The sequence below is a fragment of the Ornithorhynchus anatinus genome, chromosome 5 (genome assembly GCF_004115215.2).
Source record: "Ornithorhynchus anatinus isolate Pmale09 chromosome 5, mOrnAna1.pri.v4, whole genome shotgun sequence".
Lineage (NCBI taxonomy): Eukaryota > Metazoa > Chordata > Mammalia > Monotremata > Ornithorhynchidae > Ornithorhynchus > Ornithorhynchus anatinus.
The window spans coordinates 69,563,551-69,584,196 of record NC_041732.1 but is presented as its reverse complement, the minus strand read 5'-3'; the positions used below and the strand labels follow the sequence as shown (position 1 = coordinate 69,584,196).

Genomic DNA, 20,646 nt, shown 5'->3' with positions numbered 1-20,646 from the left:
TCTCTGTGCCTCAGTTACCTCATCTGTAAAATGGGGATTAAGACTGTGAGCCTCATGTGGGACAACCTGATTACCCTGTATCTACCCCAGCACTTAGAACAGTGCTCTGCACATAGTAAGCACTTAACAAATACCAACATTATTATATTACTGGGGTGGATACAGGCAAATCGCATTGGACACAATCCCTGTCCCACATGAGCCTCACAGTCTTAATCCCCACTTTACAGATGAGGTAAATGAGGCACAGAGAATTGAAGTATCTTGTCCAAGATTACACAGCAGACAAGTGGAAGAGTCAGGATTAGAATCCAGGCCTGGGCTCTATCCACTAGGCCACACTGCTCCTCTGCACATAGTAAGTGCTCAATAAATGCCATTGATGGTAATGATGATTAAAATGATCTGAATGTTTGAGGAACTGGAATCTTTATGGTATGTGCTGAACAAAACAAAAGAGGCTGGAGGCTAGGGAGGCTAGTAAAATCCCCCTTTAATAGTTCAAAGGCAAAAGAGTATAGCCTGGACCAATATTGTGGCCCTGGAGAGGAAAAGGTAGATCTAAAAAACATTACAGAGGAAGAATTGGCAGCACTTGAATATAGACTGGCTGAGAGAGCCAAAGGAAAAGCAAGTATTGAAGCTTCTTCCAAAGTTGCTAGCCTGGGGAGCCACAAGGACAGAGATGGGAAAGTTGAAAAGCGAGAAGAACTTTGGGGGAAAGATAACTCAGAGTTAGAAATGTATAGTTTAGTTGAGGAGGGATATCCATGGGACATCCAGAAATTTGGTGGTTAACAAGAACTATGGAACTAATTAATGACAGGTCAATGATAAAGATATAGATTATACTTTTAAAGCTCATCAAACATTAATATTTCAAAGAGGACATCCCAAAGATCTGACAGAGCTATAAATGTTATTTGTTAAAATAATAATAGAAAAGCTCTTCACAAACAAAACGGGAGCAAAATCTCCAAAGTTATGATTTGAGAGTCAGCACAGAGTACAAAAGCTGTGCAAAAGCTGAAATAGTGCCCAACTAATTATTTGTAAGAGAAATCAGCGTTTTTTCTATATTTTAAAAAATATTTTAATAAAGGATCACAAGAAAATAAAATTTACTAGGTCCATGAATACACCATTATAGCAGTTGATTTGATAAGGAGTTGGTTTTCAAAAAAGGAACTGTGAACCAAAACAAGATTTGTAGTTGATATGTCTAGTGAAGTTCTACAGACAACTGTATTAGAATGAATTCTGCTTATTTTGTACCTCACTGATTTGGAAGAATAAATATGCAATAACATAATAATAATGTCTGATAAAAAAAGAGTTAGGATCCTGGGAAAAAAACCCAATTCAAATGTCAGAGTGATTCAAAAAGGCAAATGACTTAAGCAGCATCATTTAAGAAAATAGGAGGCAATTAGAAATTGAAAGGCCATGTAAAGGGAACATACCCTTTAGTGCTCAGACACTGCTTAATAGGGTAAAATCAAGGGAGAATGACAATCTTGTCTGTACTATAGAATATATTTTATTTTAAAACACAACACTAGATTTTAAAAATATCAAATATAACTTTTAAAAGTGATATTAGCTCCCTAAAAGAGATTACCAAAGAGCTACTGAAAAAACTACCTGCAATTTTTAAAAAAAGAAAAGCAGATCCTATGGCAATGACTCATCAATGAACAGCATTTATTAAGCACTTATTGTGAGCCATGGACTGTACTAAGTGTTTGGGAGAGTATAGCTGTGTCCAACCCAATTTGCTTGTATCCACCCCAGAGCTTAGTACAGTGCCTGCCACACAGTAAGCACTTAACAAATATCACAATTATTATTACTATTATGACACAACACAGTTGGAAGACATGTTCCTTGCCAACAACACGCTTACGGTCTAGAGGAGGGGACAGACATCATTACATAAAGAAGCAACTAACAAGGCCCTCTGGTTATCTTGAAAGGTTAGAAAAGGTCTGAATGTCATGTGTCACATGCCTTTGATATGTGTGGGAAATTTCATATCAGTGTAAGTTGTGTACAGTTCCAGGGGACAGCAAACATTCACTATGGAAAACAAAGGACCTCACTGTTACACATAATTGCAAAAGAAAGTAAGAGACAGATGCTTCCAAGAGATATGATGGCAGGGAGAGGACCAGAATCTAAAGAAAATCAAGTTACCAAAGGACTTTGATAGAGTTTCTTAAAGTAAGATTAACTGGTGCCTGGAATAAATTGTCAAAAAGTAGTAAACAAAAGCCACACAATGGAATAAAATAAAAAAAGGAATTGGAAGGGGGGGAAAAAACCCAGGATAAGGTATGGGTTAATGGATACCCGGACAGCCATCCTTTCATCCTAAAGGTTTTAGTACTCCAAGTCATGTGTAAAACCAATTTATAGTTAGAAAGGGCGTTCCCCATGGCTATCCTTGTTTGATGTGGAAACTTACCCTAAGATCCTAAAGCAAATATGCTGGGGGCCTCCTCACAATCCAAGTGTTCTTTAGGATTTAGAAGGCGATCTTCACAATTTATCATGCCCAAGTATTATGCATTTATCCTGGGAGTAATTCCATCAAGAAACACAGCCTTTAAGATCTATGCTGAAGACGCACTTTGCTCTCGGGGGAATTCAAATTTATTTTATAAAAAGTAAACAAATCAGAGTCCTCTGTAATACCCGGTAAAAAGGTAATTGCTTCTACCTGCTGCATCAGAATTACATTACTTGGCTCCTAATATAATTTTGCCAAGTCATCGAATGTGTTAACTCTTTCTAGAGGTTAAATTTATGCAGAAGCAGTTCAGTCCAATACTGAAGCATGGTTAAGGTTTGCTAAAATGCTATATTTGGGGCAAAATCAAAGGCCAATTAAAACAGCATCCCACAATCTTTAACAACTTTTCCAAACACTTCCTTAAATATTCCTTTTTATACTTTTTCTAAATAATTTTATTGCCTTGGATCTGGTTTACTTTTAACTGACTCACTGAAATAATATTTAATGGTGCTACAAAAATATGGTCAAGAATATTAATCAGGAAACTACATAACATGCTAAATTTGATTCAAAAGGTAGTCCTACTCAACAGAAAACCTTATGATTAACTAGGGCAGAGTGCCACTGAGTATTTACTATGCAAAATAATGGTGTGTTATTTAAGAGTGGGATTTTTTTTTATGAAGTTCATACCTAGGTTACATTAATGACTCACTCAAGTCATCTGAGTTTTCTACTATCTTCATCTTTAAAGTCAACTGAAAAAGAAACTAACAAAAGTAGTTAGGGGAGAGATTGTTGTGCCCCCCACCTTCCCAAACTAGTATGTCATTTATTTCATTACGCTTTTTTTTCAGTTACCGGGATTCAATCAAGATGTTAGAGATTCCAAACTAATTTTAAAAATAGCAAGTTGGGTAGCTGAATCTTATTCAGTATATGAAGTTATTCTTTTTCTTATAAGGGAGTAAAATTCCATGTGGTGTACAATACCTAGCATATTGATTTTCAATAAATGTTAAATAAGAGCTGCACCTTGTTCAAGATAAATACTAAAATATTCTGAAACGGCCCACTTGTTATAGATCACAGTGGCACTTTTTTTGGTAAATTTTCAACACTTGATAGCTAATTATTCAACCTAAAAACTAAACAGGTACTATTTTATTTAATGATTTCCCCTACCTTCTACTAGGGGCATTGTCTTTTTCCATTTAAACTCCCATTTCTTTGCCATTACATGAATATTTATGACCCATAAAGAGATAACAAATTTTGGACTGAAACTACCAAGCAACAGTCCCTGTGGATGAGAAACACAGAATCAGGTTTACTCCATTTCCTTTTGTTGAAAAATGCTATGTAACCTTGGGCCTTTGATTTGTTCAACTATGTTCCACACATTGAAGTTTTGACTCAAAAAGAACCAAATGCCACATAAAATTCCCTAATGTTAGTCAGGCTTTTAAATGAAAGGTTTATTATCTTAGTCTGTCCCTTTTATCCCCTCAACTCACCCATTATGCCAGAAAGCTCCATCCACCAAGAGAAACATTGAAAGGGTCTGCTTGTGTCACATAGCTAACTATCTCACAGGACTTTTGACAAGCGATACATCTTGTCATTTCAACTTTTTGATCCAGAATCTGTACTTTGGGTCACAAGCTCATAGACTGGGAAGGTCCATGTGGATGTCCCATTCAGTTCCGCATACACCAGTACCACCCCACTCTACCAACTTCGGGCAGTTCAGCCCCGCTTAGTCACAAGAATGGTTGTCACCCTAGTAACAGTAAACTCATTTCATGTATTCTCACCCTCCCACTGGAGTCATCTTTCCTATACCAGAAGCTTCAAGCCTTCCCGCCCAGAGGACCACGATTTCTTGTTACTGAGCTTTGTCCTCCCAACTCCAGTTGGCACACCCCCAGGCAGACCTCAATCGATTCTTTGCTAGAGAACCCAGTGAGAACATAACTGGGCATCCAAAAATGTACTGGGGGACCACAGTTAAAAAAGATTTCCATTCCATTCACTGTTTCCAACATTCAGGACTTATCTGATGAGACCCGTACTTTCCATTTCATTATTAAGATGCTCTACTTTTTGATATTATAGGTGGGAAAATATCAATTCGAAGCAGTCCTTAGGGAGTCGCGGTGTCTCTACAATTCTTCAGGGAGCAGAACGTGAACTCTGATGTGTCACCGCACAGCCAATAATGTACTGAAACAGTAATGCAGCAGTTGCAGTGCATATTTGGATAGCACAGCCGTGTTGCACCGGCAGACATGCAAGTACAAACGCATTCATTAGAAACCATTAGACCCACACATTCCTCCCCTTCCCTGGCTCCTCGCTCTGACACTTAAAGGCCTCATAATCCGGTAGAAGGAGCTATTGAGACAGCACACATTTAACCAGTCCTTCATCTCTGGATTGACCCAGTACTAACCCCCTCTAAACTCCCTCCCAATCCAAGATCAGGCCCCCACATGCTCTCCCTCTAAACCTCAGCCCCCAAAGTAGGCTCAGCTATTCCTTCTAACGACCATCTGCTTTTTTCTTTTTTTTAAAAAAGGCTCACCATCAAACTTGGATTTAGAAGCTAAAGGGGGAACCTGCATTCCCATCCAACCACCCATTAACTCACAATCCCTTCACACAAACACCCCTGCCTCGACAAACATGAACTCTGGGCTCTTTGCAGGATGGGCTCTCCCAAACGTTTGATGGAGAGATTCCCTCCTGCCCTCCCCAAATAAAAACTGATCACATTCACGGCAGCGTAAATCGAGTGAAAGACCACCGACCCCACGAAAATCAGGGACAGTGGAGGTGGGGGAGGCAAGCAGGGAAAAGCGACAGTGTGAGCCCACCACATGAAGTGCATGATCCCGTCTTCAAACACAAAAAGAAATAATAGTGGCAGAAACCAGAGCTGCGAAGGGGAGGAGGAGGTAGGGGGTGGGGAAAGAGGGAAGGCTGAATTTTTTTGTGTAACCTTTAGTTTCTGATTGACTCTTTGCTTTTTGCAAGGTTGGAGAAAAAGCTAAATACGAGATGGGTGGAAGAGACTCTCTCAGGAAAAAACGCACCCTTCCCTTCCCTGATCTTTTCCTCCCTCTTTTCTCCTCCTCTCCCCCTTCCCTCCCACCCCAAAAGAACTATTTGGCTATGTAAACCTAGTCCCAAAAATGGGAGAGGAAGGGAAGAGAGGAAGAGAGACAGAGAGAGTGTACCAAGGAACAATGAGTCCTCAGCCTAAGCATTGTGTGTGTGTGTGTGTCTGTTTTGTGCGTGTGTGTCTGCCTCTTTCTTTCGACCTCAACTAACAACAACAGGGAGATTTGCAAGCCAGTATTCCACCCAATCTATGCCATTAAAATAAAAAAAATCATAACTTAGTGTTTCCACTCAAGGAGCAAATCCAAGGAAGGCAATATTTACCCAAAGGATGTTTTTATTATCTCAGAGATCCATTTGCCTTCCCTCCCCCACTTAACAACCTGAGATTAAAGAAACCAGTATACACATAACAAAAAAGATCGTTTTTCAAATAGAAAGCAATTATTTTAACCATGGTAAATCTACACACATTGCACAATAATCCGAGTATCATTAAAGATGTTTATTTTACTAACAAGCTTCCTTTTCATCGGGTATCTCATTTTTGAACTAAAATAATGTTTTGAATGAAGCTATTTCAGGCTCCTTCCAAAACTACTTTGCAAAATATACCCTAAAATAGCAGCACATTTTGAAATGCTTAAAGCACCTAGTCTCCAAAGGACTCATTTTGCTTCTCTCAATGTGAGAAGTCTGTAATCCAAAAAACTGCAAGTTACCCTTGAAAAAAAGAGACAGAGGAACAATTCCACAATGAATCATTTAGCTTTCCTCTCAGCAACTTCTTAAACCAATTTCGGAAATGAAACCTGCAATGTTGTCTCTCCCCACCCCATTCTGGGGGGAAGTACTTATCTGATTTCCATATCCTTTAAAAAAAAAATGGGAGCCACCCCGGCCAAACCCACAGAACTAAAAAGCTGATGAGGATTTCATTCAGATGAAATGGATTTTAAAAAAAAATTTTGAAATTTGGGGCATATTCCCACGACACAAATGATTTTAAACACAATACAAAGGGAGAACCTTCCCCCCAGTGTGAAGATGATTCCCTAGTTCCTCCCCCAACTACCCTTACCAACCCTCGCTTTCATTCCAAACGTTCACAGGTTGAAGCTACAGTTCCCTTCTTCCTACAAGTCACGGTGATTTAGGGATATAAAAGAAATCACCCCCACACAGAACAGAAGCAAAGGAAGAGCAGGGAACAGGAGGCAAGTTGGACAGTTACCTTCCTCTGTGGAAACCAAATAATGTCCCCGACCTTTTTTTCTCCTGCTCCAGCTCCCCTTTTCCAATTCTCAACAATTCACCCCGACATTAATAGGTCGCTATTATCTTCCACTTCCTTCATCAACCCCTCTTCCTCTCTGGTTTGCATGACATAAGTGATTCAAGACAGACACCCCTCTCCACCCCCCACCCCATCTACTCCCCATCCCCTAAACCTCCAGTGGAAAAAGAAGGGGTGAAAAAAAAAAAGAGTAAGGCAAGTTAGAGACTTACCTTTCCCTAATGTTCTACACCATCAAGGGGATTTGTTTGTGGCCCAGCTGCCTCTGGAAGTGGAAGAAGAGGGAGAAAAAGGGGAGAGGGAAGGTGGTGTGTGAATGTGGAGTTCAGGCCAGGAATTAGAGGGGGGAGGGAACTGGTATGCTGGGAGGGAAAGGAGGGGATGGCGGAGGGCGAGGGGTATTTCCCTTCCCCTTGATCTTTAATGAGATTTTAAACAAGAATCCCTTCTTCTCTTGGCGTCAAATCCTTCAGAAGCAGAAGTCCAACGGCATGTTTTGTTTTGTTTTTTTTTCCTGGGAAGGGGACTTCCCTGATGATGAAGATGATTTTTTTTTAACCAAGAGGGGGGAAAAAAGGCAGAAACAATGTGGAAGGAGAGAGGGAGAGGAGGGGGTGGGGGAGAAGGAGGTGGGGACTGAGGAACCAGTGAGGGTGTCTCTGTGCGGGCGTGTGAAAGAGAGAGGGAGAGAGAGAGAGAGGGAGTGAATGTGTGTGTCTGTGTGAGTAAGAGCAGAACAAGCTCCTGGCTGGTGCTGCTGCTGCTGCTGCTGCTGCTGCACAAAATCATCACCCACTAACTGCTCCAGGACCTGCCCACCTCCCAGTATCGAGCCTCCGCATTGGCCCAGCCCCAGGCCCATGACCCAAAAGGAGACTTAGCCAATGGCGGAAGGGAATGAAGTGATTTTTTTAAAAAAAAAAAAGAGAGAGAAAGAGACAGCAAAAATGAGGAGTGTGTTTGGGTGGCTGCCTCGGAGGGAGTTTTTAAGTCAGGGCGTCGAGGGCCGGGAGAGGGGCCCTCTTACCACCCGGGCGAACTCCTCCCCAAAAGGGGAGGTGATGGCAATGTGTTTTCTCTCCCTTTCCCTTCACACCCCCACTCCACAATCCTTGGCCCTAGTCCCGATCCTTCATTCATTTCATTCACTCATTCAATAGTATTTATTGAGCCCTTGCTATGTACTAAGTGCTTGGAATGGACAATTCGGCCACAGAGAGGGACCATCCCTGCCCCATGACGGGCTCACAGTCTAAACGGGGGAGACGGACAGCAGAGCAAAACAGAACAAAACCAGACAACATCAAGATAAATAGGATCAAGGGGATGGACACCTCATTAACAAAATAAATAAGGTAATAAATAATATACACCAATGAGCACAGTGCGGAGGGGAAGGGGGAAGAGCAGAGGGTGGAAGCGGGGAGGGGGAGCAGAGGGAAAGGGGGGCTCAGTCTGGGAAGGCCTCCTGGAGGAGGTGAGCTCTCAGTAGGGCTTTGAAGAGGGGAAGAGAGTTACTTTGGCGGATTTGAGAAGGGAGGGCATTCCAGGATAGCGGTAGGAATAGTGGGCCAGGCCCCACCATGAAACTAGGGCCACTGAAAGATCCAAGAAAGGGGCCGCCCTGATTTAAAGCTTCACAAACAGAGAGGGTCCCCTCAATCTTCCCCCTTTAATAACAATAATAATAATAATAATGTTGGTATTTATTAAGCACTTACTATGTGCAGAGCACTGTTCTAAGCGCTGGGGGAGATACAAGGGTAATCAGGTTGTCCCACGTGAGGCTCACAGTTTTCATCCCCATTTTACAGATGAGGTAACTGAGGCCCAGAGAAGTGAAGTGACTTGCCCACAGTCACACAGCTGACAAGTGGCAGAGCCGGGGTTCAAACCCATGATCTCCGACTCCAAAGCCCGGGCTCTTTCCACTGAGCCACACTGCTTCTCATAATAATGTTGGTATTTCTTAAGTGCTTCCTATGTGCCAAGCACTGTTCTAAGAACTGGGGTAGATACAAGGTAACTAGATTGTCCCACGTAGGGCTCACAGTCTTCATCCCCATTTTACAGATGAGGTAACTGAGGCCCAGAGAAGTGAAGTGACTTGCCCAAGGTCACACAGCTGACAAGTGGCAGAGTTGGGATTAGAACCCATGACTTCTGACTACCAAGCCCATGTTCTTTCCACTAAGCCACGCTGCTTCCCTTCCCTTTACCTCTCTCTCTCTCAACACCTGAGCCTAAACCTTTTCCTCAGTCTTCCAAATCCAAATTCCAAAATTTAGTTTGTGGGAGATGATACTTTCGGGGGGTGGGCAGCAACGCTTAGCGGAAAGAGCATGGGCTGGAGAGTCAGAGGTCGTGGGTTCTAATCCCGACTCCGCCACTTGTCAGCTGTGTGACTTTGGGCAAGTCAGCTCACTTCTCTGTGCCTCAGTTCCCTCATCTGTCAAATGGGGATTAATAATAATGTTGGTATTTGTTAAGCGCCTCCTCTGTGCCAAGCACAGTTCTAAGCACTGAGGAAGATACAAGGTAATCAGGTTGTTCCACGTAGGGTTCACAGTCTTCACCTCCATTTTACAGGTGAGGGAACGGCGGCACAGAGAAGTGAAGTGACTTTCCCAAGGCCATACAGCTGACAGGCAGCGGAGCCAGGATAAGAACCCATGAGCTCTGACTCCGAAGGCTGGGCTCTTTCTGTGAGCCCCACGTGAGACAACCTGATTACCTTGTATCTACCCCAGCGCTTAGAACAGTGCTTGGCACATAACAAATATCATCATTATTATTATTATCCACAAGGTAAGTTGCCCTTGTGAGATTTCAATTCGTCCTCACCCCGGCTGGGCCCAGGGTTGTCTTGAGGGGATGAAAATCGCGAGGAAGAGCACCAAGGGCTCTGGCCGGGGAGTGGAGAATGCCATCCTTTTCCTTTCTTCTAAGAGGCCACCGAATGTACACGGGACCTTTTTACTTCAAAGTCCTTCCTGGAAGCATAGTAGATTCAGTCCATTCTCTCCGCCGCTGGCACCAAGACTGGGCAACGTTCAAAAAAAAACACCTAACCCATCCGGTTTTGTCATTTGAAAAGAAAGGTCAGAGTTAAATAGCAAAAACACAACTGATGGAAAAAAATGAATTTCAAGGGTCTGATTTCACTGAATAGACAAACCATTTTAATAATGTAAAAATTTGCCGTTCCCTGGAATGCGTTTTATGGCCTTAGGTTTTCTAAATTACAACAAATGGATTGTTTATATTTTGTGTAACCCAGTGTAAACACACTGCCCATGGGGCAAGGTGAATTGTGGAGAAGGATTTCTTGGTGGAAAATGATCATTTCGGATCCAAATATGAATGAGGAAAGTCCTTGGCACCAATGAAACATTGTGGGGAAAATCTCATGCAGGAAAGGTGCCCATTCCATGTGGGCAATGGCCCCCACAGCTTTTTGAGCTGCACTCAAAGCTTGGCTCATCTCAGGTCTCTTGATAAGACCTGAGAGTTTCAAATCAGAGGCAAAACGTCCCCAAATAGTGATGCTTTAGCTTACTAGCTCTTCGAAGGCTAAACTCTCCCATTATCTATCAATCAATGGTATTTACTGAGGCCTTATTGTGCAGAACCTTGTACTGAGCAGAAGACTACAATACCACTGAGTTGGTCCCTCCCCCTTCTGGCCCACTCTTCAACTTTCCCATCTTTCCCAGCAGTATCTCTAGAGGAGATCTCCTTCTTCCTCTCAAAAACCACCCCCTCCACCTGCGCATTCGACACCATTCCTTCGTACCTTAACAAAACTCTCACCCTCTCCCTTCTTCCCTCCTAACGGCCATCTTTAACCGTTCACTCTCCAATGGTTCATTCGTTCATTCATTCAATCGTATTTATTGAGCGCTTACATTGTGCAGAGCACTGCACTAAGCACTTGGAATGTACAATTCGGCAATAGATAGAGACAATCCCTGCCCAACAACAGTCTCACAGTCTAAACGGGGAGACAGATGACAAAACAAAACAAGTAGTCAGGAAACAAAACAAGTAGTTAGGTTTCTTTGCCACTGTTTTCGAACACACCCATGTCTCCCCTATCCTAAAAAAACCCTTCCCTTGATTTCATGACTCCCTCCAGTTATCACCCCATTTCCCTCTTACCATTCCTCTCCAAACTCCTTGATAGAGTTGTCTTCACCTGCTGTCTCAAATTCCTTTCCTCCAACTCTCTCCTTGATCCCCTTCAATCTGGCTTCCATCCCCTTCTTTCCACAGAAACCTCCCTCTCAAAGTTCACCAATGACCACCTTCTGACCAAATCTTATGGGTCCCACCTTCGCATCGCTAAAATCCACCTTTTCCTCTTCACCTAAACTGCTACCATGTTAATAATTGCTCATTCTATCCCTCCTGGATTCCTGCTTCAGCTTCCTTGCTGACCTCCCAGTCTCCTGTCTCTCCCCACTCCAGTCCATACTTCACTCTGATACTCAGATCAGTTTTCTACAAAAACGTTCAGGACATGTCAGCCCAGTCCTCAAAAAACTCCAGTGGTTGCCTATCCACATCCACATCCACATGAAAAACTCCTCACCCGTGTCTTTAAAGCACTCCATCAGCTTGCCCCATCCTACCTCATCTCACTATTCTCCTTCTAGAACCCAGCCCGCACACTTCGCTCCTCTAATGCTAACCTTTTCACCGTGCCTCAGTCTCATCTGTCTCACAACTGACCCCTGGCTCAAGTCCTGCCTCTGACCTGGAATGCCCTCCCTCTTCAAATCTGACAGACCATTACTCTTCCTCACCTTCAAAGTTTTACTGAAGGCCCATCTCCTCCAAGAGACCTTCCCAGACTAGGCCCCTCATTTCCTCTTCTCCCACTTAACTCCTCACTATTGGATTCAAAGCTCTCTATCACCTTGTCCCCTCCTACGTCACCTCCCTTTCTCCTCTGCTGCTAACCTCCTCACAGTGCCTCATTCTCGCCTGTCCCTCGTTGACCCCTGGCCCATGTCCTATCTCTGGCCTGCAATGCCCTCCCTCCTTACATCCGCCAAACTGCACACTTCCCCCCTTCAAAGCCCTACTGAAAGCTCACCTCCTCCAGGATGCCTTCCCAGACTGAGCCCCCCTTTTCCTCTGCTCCTCCTCCCCTCCCCATCTCCCAAACTCCCTCCCTTTGCTCTACCCCTTCCCTGCCCCACAGCACTTGTGTATATATGTACATATTTATTCTATTTTATTAATGATGTGTATATATCTATAATTCTATTTATTTATATTGATGCTATGGGTGCCTGTCTACTTGTTTTGTTTTGTTTTGTTTTGTGGTCTTTCTCCCCCTTCTTGACTGTGAGCCCATTGTTGGGTAGGGATTGTCTATTTGTTGCTGAATTGTACTTTCCAAGCACTTAGTACAGTGCTCTGCACACAGTAAGCACTCAATAAATACGATTGATTGAATGAATGAATGAATGAATGAATGAATGAATGAATGAATGAATGAATGAACGAACTTACTTCTGCATCACCCTGACTTGCTCCGTTTGTTCTTCTTCCCTCCCAGCCCCAGGGCATTTATGTACATATCTGTCATTTATTTATTTGTATTGATGTCTGTCTCCCCCACCTAGATTGTAAACTTGTTGTGGGCAGGGATCGTCTGTTAACTGCTATATTGTACTTCCCAAGCGCTTAGTACAGTGCTCTACACACATTTAGCACTCAATAAATGTGATCTGATTGATTAAGCAGAACACTGTACTAAGCGCTTGGGAGAGCACAATACAAAGAGTCAGCAGACACATTCCCTGCCCACGACAAGCTCACAGACTAAGGGAGATAGGCATTGATATAAATAAATACATTACAATATATACTGTCATTGCCCCTAACTAATTTATTTTAATATCTTCTTCCCCGTCTAGGCTGTAAACTTCTCATGGCCTTGTCAACCAACTCTAGCGAATAGGATGGCATTTTGAGGAGTGCAGCGAGGATGCTGGGTTGTAGTAGGAAATTAGGGATGAAAGTTAGGAGGAGGCAAAGTGATATATGCTTTACAGCCAATGCTTTAAAACCCACCTCCAATCTCTCCCATAACCAGTCCATACTTTATTCTGGGGCCCAGATCATTTTTCTAGAACAATGTTCTTCATAAATATCCCCACTCCTCAAAAACCTCTAGTGGTTGCCTATTCCACTCCACATTAAACAGAAGCTCTCCACTCAGCCATATCCTTCCTCTGGCCTGGAACACCCTACCTCTTCATATACATCAGTTCATGGCTCTCCCCACCTTCAGAGTCTTATTAAGGTTACACCTTCCCAAATTAGAGAAGCAGCACGGCTCAGTGCAAAGAGCCCGGGTTCTAATCCTGGATCCACCACTTGTCTGCTGTGTGACTTTGGGCAAGTCACTTCACTTCTCTGTGCCTCATCTTTACAATGGGGATTAAAACTGAGAGCCCCACATGGGACAACCTGATCACCTTTTATCTCCCCCAGCGCCTAGAACAGTGCTTTGCACATAGTAAACACTTAGCAAATACCACCATTATATTATTAAATTCTGTGCCTCAGTTACCTCTTCTGTAAAATGGGGATTAAGACTGTGAGCTCCATGTGGGACAACCTGATCACCTTGTATCCCCCCAGCACATACAACAGTGCTTTGCACATAGTAAGCGCTTAACAAATACCAGCGTTATTATTATTAAGTCCTCTTTCCCCCCGGCTCCCTCTCCCATCTGCAAATTCTATGCACATGGATCTGTGACCTTTGGGCATTTGGTATTTGCCCCACCCTCAGCCCCACAGCACTTATGTACATATCTATAAATTATAAATTATTTCTATTAATGCCTGTCTCCCCTTCTAAACTGTAAGGTCATTGTGGGCAGGGAACATGTCTACCAACTCTGTTTCATTTTCCCAACGGGACAGTGCTCTGTACACAGTAAGTATTCAAAGCAAATGATTGCTCAATTGATTGACTGAGGCAGGGAGATGAGTGAAGAGGCCGATGCAACAGTACAACTTGTATCTGGCAAGTGCCTGGATCATCGCTATGTCTGTTCAGATGGGAGGATGGAAATGTGAAACAAACTACGGACCATTCCTCCAAAACTCCCTGCCCTGTTTTCATCCCCTCTCTCTAAATGGAAAGTTGATACCAATGCTATCAAAGTTTTGGAGCCATGTGCCACTAACCCCAAATGCCAATCCTCTCCTTCATCCTGTCGTCTCCTCTGGGAGATTTACGGCAGTTCCCAGAGTTAGGTAGATTGGTAAAAGGATGAGGCAAGCACTCTGATAGCATCTGACATTCAGACCAATTTCAGACCGATACCTATTGGGTTTTAGAAAAAATGAAGCTAAAAAATTTTCCATTTTAAATATGTGTTGAGGAATGTTCTGAAGAAAATTGTTTTGAACCATAATCTCTCCATACTACCTGTGAGCTCGTTGTGGGCAGGGAATGTGTCTGATGTTATATCGTACTCTCCCAAGTGCTTAGTACAGTGCTTAGAGAAGCAGTGTGGGTCAGTGGAAAGAGCACGGGCTTGGGAGTCAGAGGTCATGGGTTCTAATCCCAGCTCTGCCACTTGTCAGCTGCGTGACTGTGGTCAAGTCACTTAACTTCTCTGTGCCTCAGTTACCTCATCTGTAAAATGGGGATAAAGACTGTGAGCCTCACATGGGACAACCTGATTACCCTGTAAATCTACCTCAGCACTTAGAACAGTGCTCTGCACATAGTAAGCACTTAACAAATTCCAGCATTATTATTACAGTGCTTCGCACACAGTAAGTACTCAATAAGTATGATTGAATGAATGTATATATATTTATATATACATTTATGTATATGCATTTGCACTATACATACATATATATGTGTATATATAATATATATCTTTCTATATATGCATACATAGTTGTCCTTATTTGACTATGAACACTTTATCCATCTGCGTAGGTGTGGCTGAAAGGATAGATGCATTTCCAGTAGTCTGTGCCATACTTTGCACATTTATAGACTGTCCTTAGCTGAATTCTGAATTTGCTATTTGCAGCATCTAGAATTGGTTTATATTTTTCTTCTTACAATCTTTCGGAAGTCTCTTCTTAAAACAGACCACTTCTTTCCAGACCATTCAGTCTGGCGCTGATGCTTCCCAATAGTCCATGATTATGCCTCATAATTTGAAATTGGTTTTCAACATTTTGTATTTCTTCTCGCTTCCCAGTTTGTTTAAGCCTTGTGTCAGTTCACCACTTAGTAGCTACCTAGGTGTCCTCTGCCTGCCGTTATGAATTCCCCTCTCATATTCTGTCAGGTGAAGTTCTATTTGTAAATATTTTTATATTTGTCTTCCCCATAAAAGTGTAAACTCCCTGTAGGAAGAATGTGTCATTTTGATTCCTTATTTTTTAAGCACCGTGTACAGTGCCTTATTCCGTGGATATTCTATAAATGCTGCTATTACTAGTTCTAATACTACTATCGATCAGTCAGTGGTATTTATTAAGCATTTACTATGTGCAGAGTACCGTACTAAGCGCTTGGGAGAGGACAATAAACTCTACAATAAACAATGTACAATCAGTGTAAAGCAGAATAAGCAGACGTGTTCCCTGCCTATAATAAGCTTACTGTCTAGAGGGGGAGACAGACATTAATATGAATAAGCAGTTTATAATATATAATATAAAGATATGTACATACTACTATGGGCATTCCATTCCAGAGGCTGGATGTGGGCGAGAGGTTGGCGGTGAGATAGACGAGATCTAGGTACAGTGAATAGGTTGGCATTATAAGAGTGAAGCTAGTCGACAGACTACATTCCATCCAAGAGGTTTTACACCATCTAATTTTGAAGATCTTGAGGTACATCTGAGACTAAGTAGCATGTTAGCTATACATCTTGGTCTGTCAATCTTCCAAAATACTTGTTGGCCTCCTTGACTCAGTTTATTTCTTTATCATCGTTTCATTGGGCAAGATGTTGCCTAGAAAGCCAGTCAGTCAGTCAATCAATCGTATTTATTGAGCGCTTACTGTATGCAGAGCTCTGTGCTAAGTGCTGGGGAGAGTATAATACAACAATATAACAGACACATTCCCTGCCCACAATGAGCTTACAATCTAGAGAGGGATACAGATATTTACATAAATAAATACAATTAAAGATATGTACATTAGTGCTATAGAGCTGGAGGGGTGGGAGCAAGTCAGGGCAACACAGAAAGGAGTGGGAGAAGAGGAAAGGAGGGCTTAGTCAGGGAAGGCCTCTTGGAAGAGATGTGTCTTCAATAAGGCTTTGAAGGTGGGAAGAATAATTGTTGATGTGAAGAGGCTAATTCAATATCACCTTTTAGCTCCAGTGCTACTGATGAAAATCTTTACTGTGTGTGTAAGGCTTCTTTGATGCAAACTAATGCAAAATTGTAAATATAAAGCTACATGCTCATTAGGAGTGATAATTTTTGTACACTATCTATTGAATGTAGTGGGGATATAATTTATATAAAATATTAAATTTTAGATTTATGGAAAATTATCTGCTTACCCACATTCCTATTGAAAATATTGATTAGCTTCTTGAACATCTGCTCAGGTTAACATTTCTACATTTAGCTCTTCTGACATTTGGTAGGAAATCTATTCTAGTGGACAGATTATTGGATTTAGTGCCAGGAGATCAGACTCATCACCGGTTTGTTTGCTGGAGAACCTCAGACAAATCACTAAACTCTTTATTCTATATGAAAATACACTTCTTCCTAACTCAGTGGCAGTGTGAGTGTGAATGAAGAGACTAGTATAGTGCTTTACACACATTAGGTGGTCAGTAAATGCTGCTGTTAATCATAATTAAAGAAATGAACAAAATCTGTATTGCTTTGGGCACATAGAAGGTATTAATGAGTTGCATTACTGAATTGACTTCAACTGGACATAACAGGAAGAAAGAATTGGGCAGCCTCAGCTTTGATAAAAAACTACATTTGAAGGAACACATGGACTTTCAATATTGTTAATAAAAGTAAGAGTAATATATGATGAGAGAAAGATCATTGCTCCATGAGGATGTTTTTAGATTACAAATTATCCCGAGTGTTATAGCTTACTTAAGAGGTTTCTATTTCAGCACTGCTGTGAGAACTACTTTAGCACCAGAATCCTCTGCAGTGGTCCTTAGTGATTAATACTATTTGCACTCAGTTATAAAGACTCAGATTTATAAGGTGCCGAATTTCTGAGATATCACATAGTTGGAAAACATTACATGAAGGTATCCAGGCCATAAATACAGCAAGTTAGCTATATTTAACTTGAACTTTAGCAATCACACTCAAGAATTTGGATCCGTGAAATAATTCACGTAACCATAAAGCTAGACAGTTTGCATTCTCTTCAAGGATCTGATAAATTTCTAGTGAAATAAAAGAGGGAATTCGTTCTCTTAGTAGTTAGTTACGAGGTGTTTGCTGACTCACTTTTCAATAAGCTTTAGAAAGCGTTACCCGCCTTCATTGTTGAGACTGAAAGAATAAGACGGTACATTTGAGGCTTTGTTAAAGTTGTTATTTTCTATAGAAGTGAAATGGGAACTTATTATAGTGTACAGAAGGACAGAGAAGTGGATTTGATGTCTGCACTCCAGAGGAACTGAGTGCTGTTCTGTGAACATATGGCTTATTGAACCCTGGTAACTATCCTTGATAATTCCCCCAAAGTGCCCAAGATTTAGAACAAGTGGATTATTCTTCCTTTAAATGCCTCAAGCAGTCTCATTTGCTATTATATGCTTTAGCAACCCTGTTGAAACCTTTATGCATTTCCTGTTTCTGTGCATTTTCTCTGGTAATCATTCCCAGTGATATGTTTGCTGGAGTCTCAATTTCTATAAATCTAAGAAAATAATCAGCTTTAATTCACCTTCAGGTTGGCATTTGTGCAGGCTAAACAGTTAAACACCACCTCTCCTTTCTCAGTACTCTCTTGGTGATCATGTCACTGCCAGCTCTCACTGTGCATTTACTAACAATATATTTTCATTTTGTAATTTGTTGTAAAATAGAATTGTTCCCATCTCCAGCCATACCCATCTCCAAAATAGAATTGTTCCCATCTTTTCCCTCAGGGTAGATAAGTAACATCTGGATAGTGTTCAGAAGTTCATGCAATGAGCTGGAGTGGAGGAATGGATGATTTGCTTTAGCAGGTTTACATAAATGAACATGTATACACACAAACACATTGGATAACCATCTTTAAAACAAAACAGGACTGAAATGTTTTTTCTTTACTAAAATACTGCACGACTCTGGCCTTGGGAGATGATAAATGAATCTGGGCTAGCCTGGATTGTGATTTGGTTCCATTTCACCCCAAGTAGAATTGGGTCTTGCTAATACACAGCAGTTCTCCAAGGAATTCTCTAGGGATGCTAAAGCTGGCGTGAGTGATTCACTAGAACTGACACTTTTCCCTTTAGAGTCAATGTTTAGCAAATGCCACAACATGTTGTCTGAGGGCACCGTGCTGTTGTCTCATGGCTGAGCTATAAAACCAACGTCTGACTCTTGACCATTTGTGGTTATTAAAAAAAATCTCAAAGGACTCTGTGTAAAAATGGGGGTGTTTGCCTCATTGTTCTGGCCAAATTCCAATTTCGATAATTAGCAGTCAGTTGCCCTCAGCGCTCCTGCCATTTCAATGAGATGTGATATTCCACAGTTCCTGTTGTAAACAACTGTGTACTGTTAACTCTGTGCTAGCAAATAATTGGTGAATCTTGCCCCAGAAAAAAATTCAGCCTTGTTTCCTGTGATCTACAAATTTATCCTGAATCACTTGGGAATCCTTTTTGTGAATGATTGTATCTTCAAAACAGGTTGTTAACCCAATGGCTAAGATCTTGCGAATTATCTATGACCCTATGCAATATATGGTATTTGCCTTTTGTCAGTTAACCTCTTTCCTCCAATTCAAAAGAGTTTTCTAAAAATAGCAAGTAGGCAACTATTCATTTAACAACAAAAAAGAGAAAAGAATTATTCACAGGGACTTTTCTACCAAATTACTTGCATATCACCAGAAAAGAGTGTATTTCCTAAATTTTGATGGAATCAAACTCTGTCATTTGAAGCATGAAGCAAAACTGACTAATTAAAACCCCCCTCAAATCCATGTTTATTATTATTATTATTAATAACAATAATAATGATGGTATTTGTTAAGCACTTAACTCTGTACCAGGCACTGTATTAAGCACTTAGGTGGATACAAGCAAATTGGATTGGACATAGTCCCATCCCACATGGGGCTCACAGTCTCAATCCCCATTTTATAGAGGAGCTAACTGGGGCACAGAAAAGTGAAGCGACTCGCCCAAAGTCACACAGCAGACAAGGGGTGGAGCCGGAATTAGTACCCATGACTTTTTGACTGCAGGCCCATGCTCTATCCACTATGCCACACTGCTTCTGTGTTTCTTCATAGTACAAATAAAAGACACATTTTCAATCCAAAACAGAGATTTGGAGCTAGTTCTTTTTCTCTCTCTTTTTTTCATCATCAGAATCATCAGAAAGCGATTCGTGCACATGCTAACATGGATTTGAACTGCAACTGCATGTTGATGCATGCCTCCTGAACGCCCCAGAGATATACTCAATTGCAATTGATAGTTGCTGGCCAGAAATGCTGCGGATGCTTGCACAGCTTCTCTCATTCCTGGACTCTGAGAACTGCTGTGATGATCCCCAGGGCAGAAGGGGAGTGAGAGGCCAGAGCTGGTGGTTGGGAAAGCTCTCAACACTTTAACAGTCAGGCAGGTGGGCTGATTCTGGCTCCCAGGGCAAGGCTAGAGGAATGGGAGTCCACAAACATTCCCCCGAATCCTGCATAAGAACCTCTTCCTACAAGCACTGAGAAAGCAGCATGGCCTAGTAGAAAAGGTACAGTCCTGAGAGTCAGAGGACCTGGGTTCTAATCCCAACTTGGCCATTTGTTTTCTGTGTCATCTTGGGCTGTGTGACCTTGCTGTGTGACACTTCACTTTTCTGTGCCTCAGTTCCCTCATCCAAAAAATGAGGATTCAATACATGGTCTCCCACTAAAGACAGTGACCCCCAAATGAGACTGATAATCTTGAATCTACCCCAGCGTTTAGTACAGTGCTTGACAAATAATAAGCGCCTTAACAAATACCACAAAAAAACTATACTAGTTTGGCACCGATGGTTGTATTTGGCTCAAAAAATGGATATTTCCAATAAATATCATCTCAAAAGTTACAAGTGTCTATTGGAGTTGGAATTCATATTTATCCTGGACATTCACTCTCATTGTTCCTGGTCCTTTAGTTTCATACTTTTCTACCTTCTTTACTCCTGAAGGCTCCCAAATCCTTCCTTCTTTCCTTCATCCTCCAATAAATCTTTGTATCCCTATAGACCTGTTGAATGGCTGCTTGTCTTATGCTGTCGAGTCGTCACTGACCCATAGCGACACCATGGACACATCTCTCCCAAAATGCCCCACCTCCATCTGCAATCATTCTAGTAGTGGATCCATAGAGTTTTCTTGATAAAAATACAGAAGTGCCTCCTTCCATGCAGTCAGCTTGTGTCTCCGCCCTTGACTCTCACCCGTGCCATTGCTGCCCAGCACAGGTGGGTTTTG

General features: G+C 41.9%; 1 protein-coding gene across 5 annotated transcripts in view; it reads right to left on the bottom strand.

Annotated features, from left to right (window-relative positions):
- The window catches only part of RERE (arginine-glutamic acid dipeptide repeats), a 517,539-nt gene extending 510,045 nt beyond the window's left edge, over positions 1-7,494 (bottom strand). For all 5 annotated transcript variants that reach the window (XM_029066878.1, XM_029066882.1, XM_029066881.1 and 2 more), the window contains exon 1: positions 7,154-7,494. The gene's annotated coding sequence lies outside the window, so the exon portion shown is untranslated. The remainder of the gene's footprint in view (positions 1-7,153) is intronic.
- Between the last annotated feature and the right edge of the window lie 13,152 nt (positions 7,495-20,646).